Source organism: Elephantulus edwardii, unplaced genomic scaffold (genome assembly GCF_000299155.1).
Source record: "Elephantulus edwardii isolate Elephantulus edwardi_28Jun2011 unplaced genomic scaffold, EleEdw1.0 scaffold00234, whole genome shotgun sequence".
Taxonomy (NCBI): domain Eukaryota; kingdom Metazoa; phylum Chordata; class Mammalia; order Macroscelidea; family Macroscelididae; genus Elephantulus; species Elephantulus edwardii.
The window spans coordinates 4,371,554-4,377,124 of NW_006399984.1; the positions used below are offsets into that span (position 1 = coordinate 4,371,554).

A 5,571-nucleotide genomic window follows, 5' to 3' on the forward strand; every position below is an offset into this window, starting at 1 on the left:
GCAGTTGCCCGGGAACCGCTGGAGGAGGAGTGGTGCAGGGGATGCGGTTGCGACGGCGGCCGAGCGCGGGGGCCAGGGGTGGGGGGCGGCTCCATGGCCGGGGCGCACTGAGAGACGCGGCTCTCGCCTCAGCCCAGCGATGGCCGAACAGTGAAGCTCCTGAAGCCGACCTGGGTCAACCACAATTGCAAGTCAATTTTTTTCAATTGATATTCACCCTGAAGGGACCAAGTTTGCAACTGGAGGACAAGGGGAGGATTCTGGGAAGGTTGTGATCTGGACTATGTCGCCAGTCATCCTCCCAAGATGCCTTGCCAGATGGACAATCATTTAGCACGTGCGAACTGTGTACGATGGTCAAACAGTGGGATGTATTTAGCTTTTGGAGGAGATGACAAACTTATCATGGTGTGGAAGCGGACTATGTACATTGGCCCCAGCACTGTGTTTGGCTCCGGTGGTAAGCTTGCCAATGTGGAGCAGTGGCGATGCGTCTCCATCCTCTGAAGTCACTTGGGAGATGTGATGGATGTTGTCTGGTCTCTCCATGATGCCTGGTTGGCCTCTTGCAGCATGGATAACACCGTTGTCATCTGGAATGCTGTCAAGTTCCCAGAAATTCTAGCTACTCTAAGAGGCCATTCTGGTTTGGTGAAAGGGTTGACATGGGACCCTGTTGGTAAATATATCGCCTCTCAAGCTGATGACCAAAGCCTGAAGGTGTGGTGGACGCTGGACTGGCAGTTAGAGACCAGCATCACCAAGCCTTTTGATGAGTGCAGAGGGACAACCCGTGTGTTATGACTCAGCTGGTCACCTGATGGGCACTACCTGGTGTCTGCTCACGCCATGAACAACTCTGGCCCCACCGCCCAGATCATTGAAGGAGAAGGCTGGAAGACCAACATGGATTTCGTGGGCCACCGGAAAGCTGTGACTGTCGTGAAATTCAACCTCAAAGTCTTCAAAAAGAAACAGAAGAACGAAAGTTCTGTGAAGCCCAGCTGTCCGTACTGCCGCTGTGCTGTGGGCAGCAAGGACCGCTTGCTCTCCTCTGGTTCACGTGTCTGAAACGACCTTTGGTTGTCATCCATGAACTGTTTGACAAATCTATCATGGATATTTCCTGGACTCTGCATGGGCTAGGCATCCTGGTGTGCTTCATGGACGGCTCTGTGGCATTCCTGGACTTCTCCCAGGATGAGCTTGGAGATCCTCTGAGCGAGGAGGAGAAGAGACGCATCCACCAGTCCACCTATGACAAGAGCTTGGCCATCATGACCGAGGCTCAGCTCTCCACAGTTCCACAGCTGTCATCGAGAATCCCGAGATGCTCAAGTACCAGCGGAGACAGCAGCAGCACCTGGATCAAAAGAGGGTCTCAGCCAGAGAAACAGGCTCAGCCACTTCCGTTGCAGTCAATGGGGAGAGTCTGGAAGACATCAGAAAGAACCTTTTCAAGAAACAAGTTGAGACTCGGATGGCAGATGGTCGGAGAAGAATCACGCCTCTCTGCATAGCACAGCTCGACACTGGGGACTTCTCCATAACATTCTTTAATAGCATCCCACTCTCTGGATCTCTGGCGGGCACTATGTTCTCCTCCCATAGCAGTCCGCAGCTACTACTGCTGGATTCCAGTATCCCCAACTCCTTTGGAACCTCAAAGCCTTCCACAGAGCACGTTTCTGCAGCCGGCTCCAAGCCTGCGGGCGAGTCTGTCAATAAAGACAGTGTGACTGCTACCTCTGCTCCAACTGCAACATCTCCCTCTGTGCTAACCACCCCATCCAAGATTGAACCCATGAAAGCATTTGACTCCCGAGTCACAGAGCGATCTAAAGCCACATCACGTGCTCCTGTCTTGACCAGTGTGACACCACCAGCTATTGAAAGGTTAAAAGAGCGAAATCTGGTGGAAGAATTAAGGCCTCAGGACATTCTAGAGAGCAGCAGTGACAGCGACGAGAAGGTTCCCGTGGCCAAGCCTTTTCCCGTTTCCAAGAGGAAACGAGCTGTAAGTAGAGACGGTGGAGAAGAAGAAGAAAGGGCGGCCTCAGAAGGATTCCCGTCTCATGCCTGTGTCTCTCTGTCCAGTCTCCAGCTTCCCTGACTGCAGAGAAGGATGCCTTGTGTTTATCTGCGCCAGCACTTGCACTGAAGCTGCCGATTCCAGGCCCACAGCGAGCCTTCACCCTCCAGGTGAGCTCCGACCCCTCTATGTACATTGAGGTGGAGAATGAAGTGACAGCTGTAGGGGGTGTGAAGCTGAGCCACTTGAAGTGTAACCGGGAAGGGTAGGGGTGGGAGACGGTGCTCACCAGCCGGATTCTCACTGCTGCTGGCAGCTGTGAGGTGGTGTGTGTCGCCTGTGAAAAGAGGATGCTGTCAGTGTTCTCCACCTGTGGCCACCGGCTCCTTCCTCCTATCCTCCTGCCGTCCTCAATCTCCACTTTGCACTGTACAGGCTCCTATGTCATGGCCCTCACCGCTGCAGCCACGTTGTCTAGTCTGGGATGTTAACAAACAGGAGGTGGTGGTAAAAGAAGAGTCTCTACACTCCATCTTGGCAGGAAGTGATATGACGGTGTCACAAATCTTGCTGACTCAGCATGGAATCCCAGTGATGAGACTATACGATGGGAAGGCACATTGCTTTAATCCCTCTCTTTCTACATGGAACATGATTTCTGACAAGAAGGACTCCCTGGCCCAGTGCGCAGACTTCAGGAGCGGCCTGCCGTCCCAGGATGCCATGCTGTGCTCAGGACCATTAACCATCATCCAGGGCCGCACTTCCAATTCGGGAAGACAGGCCGCTCGGCTCTTCTCCATGCCTCACATGGTACAGCAGGAGACCACCTTGGCTTACCTAAAGAACCAGGTTGCCGCAGCCTCAGCCTGCAGTCCAGCCACGAGTACCGCCATTGGCTCCTCATCTATGCATGGTACCTGGTGAATGAAGGGTCTCCGGAAGAGAGAGCTGCTGAAGGAGCTACTTCCGGTCATTGGGCAGAACCTCCGCTTCCAGAGACTTTTCACCAAGTGTCAAGAATAGTTCGACATCCTGAGGGACAAGTAGCTTGCCTTGGCCTGCCTCAGCTGCAGCAAAGGAACGGCCATGATGTGGCCACTGACCACACCCAGGGCTACATTCCACCTGGCAGCGTTACAGGAGGAGGAGTCATCACTGGCATGAGGTGTGACCGGCATTAGCACTGGCCCAGAATCCTGGGCATGGTTCCCCTGCATCCTGAGTATGCCCCTTCACAAGGGGCCAGCTCTGCCTACCACTCAGCCCTCACTTCAGGACCCTCATGTAGGGCTGGGGCTAGAACCTGGCCCTGCTACCTTTGGGTCAGAGTGGCATTCCTGAGCCTGCCATCTGCAGTGTGACCCCAAGGTGAACACTTAGTCCTGCTGTGGCAGGCGCTGTGCTGCTTCAGCATGATGAATGAGCCATTTGTGGAAGAGACGGTCCTGAATATTAGTGTATAGCACAGTCCGTAGAATGAACTGAGACCTATGTACGGGAAAGCTTTTCCAACACGTGGACTATTTTTGTACTAGAATTTGCTAACTTGTAATATCTCATTTTCCTTTTGGCTGATAACCAGGATTTCCCTATAAGTCACTTGGACAGTGTTCACTTGTAGGAAATTGAAACTCTAATTATGACAGCTACATTGAAAAATAATTGTACTAAAAAAAGATTTTATTTTGCTTGCATACTAAGCAACTGAAAAGACTATGACTTGGGTATTTTTCTCCAACACCACTGTTCAGAGACATCATTTCTTCTTCTATCGTCCTTATTCATTGTCTAGCTCTTAGATGCATAGCAAATGATTGAAAAGACCATGACCTGAATCAGGTGCATCTTACCCCCAAACTCATTATTGCTCTATAATAATTTGGCAAAGTCCCTGACAGCAGGCTTTCCCAGGGCAATGTTATTGTTGTTGTATACCATAGAGTAGGAACCAACTCATAACTGACCCTCTAGTGGGTTTTCAGAGGCAGTTAATCACACTAGAAGATATTGCCCATCCTTCTTCTGCAGAGCAGTTGGTGGATTAGAACCAAGTGCCTTCAGGATTGTAGTGCAACTTCTTGTCACTAGGCAAATGAATGAAGTCATTAACAGATTCACTCTTTTGTCTGTTATGATGCTGCCTATTGGTCCAATGGTTGAGAGTTTTGTTTTCTTGGTATTGAGATGCAGTACATATTGAATGCTGCAGTATTTGATCATCTGCAAGAAACTGAAGTTGTGAAAAATGAAATGGCACTCAAGAAGAACACCAATACTCTAGGCATTAATGAGATTAGATGGACTGGCTTTGACCACTTTGAATGAGACAATCACATGTCATACTATGCTGGGAATGAAAAAGAGAGAAAGAACGGCGTTACAACTCATAGAAATTAACCGGCTAGCTGAAACCTGGGCAGCTTAGAAGCCAGTCTCAGACCCTCCCATCTTCCCAGGTAATCAAAGACGCAAAAATCGCGCGACATTCGTTCCGGCAGGCCGCTCAGAGAAGGGGTTAAGGCAACCGGCTAGCTGAAACCTGGGCAGCTTAGAAGCCAGTCTCAGACCCTCCCATCTTTCCAGACCCCCCCTCCCCCATCTTCCCAGGTAATCGAAGACGCAAAAATCGCGCGACACAGCAGTTCTACAGGATGCATCACCTTTGCTCGGGAAACATTACGACTAAACTTTAGAGACATTGATCCCAACATAAGGATCTACCATCAGCTGATGTGTTTGGAATCACAGAAGCCATGGAAGCTTCATATATAAGTTATTAGATAGAGGGCTGTTCAAAGGGAGATAGATGTGAAGGGAGCGAGTAGAAGTGGATGGGTATCCTGGTAGATGGTGGAGCAGGGAAAGAAGTGGGTAAAGATGCTTGTGAGAAAGGCAGGGACAACACTGACACTAATGGTTAACTCCACAATGAGGGATTTATCTTTCACTGCTCTATCAATTGCATGTCTGTCAGATACTCCTCTAAATCTGAACATTCAGATTAAGACAGACTAGGAAGAAGGATTGGCCATCCACTTCTGAAATAACAGGCCTCTGAAAACCCTATGTACAACAGAACACATTTAGATAACAGAAACGGCAAAGGAGGTTGAGTTTTCAAGTATGGAAATACAAAGGAAGAGGAACAGTTGTAAGCAGACACTGGTGATTGGGACATGGAATGTGAGAACCATGAATGTAGGAAAATTAGAAATTGTTAAGGAAGAAATGGAACGAAAGAAATGGATTAACCCATATACGTACAATTAATGTTTGACAAGGAATCAAAACCTATTAAATGAGGAAATGACAACTTCTTCAACAAATAGTGCTGGCAAAACTGGACATCATCTTGCAGAAAATTTAAACAAGATCCACATCTCACCCTGTACACAAAAATTGGCTCCAGGTGAATTAGACACGTAGGGATATAGCTCAAAACCATAAGGATTATAAGAGACAAAATGGGACCAAACATAGAATGCCTTGCCTATGGCATAAATAGCCTTGCAAATATAGCAAATTTGTTGTTGTTG

General features: G+C 49.1%; 1 pseudogene; it reads left to right on the forward strand.

The window, feature by feature from the left end:
* Positions 1–3,082, forward strand: part of LOC102869815 — a 36,533-nt pseudogene extending 33,451 nt beyond the window's left edge.
* The last annotated feature ends 2,489 nt before the right edge of the window (positions 3,083–5,571 follow it).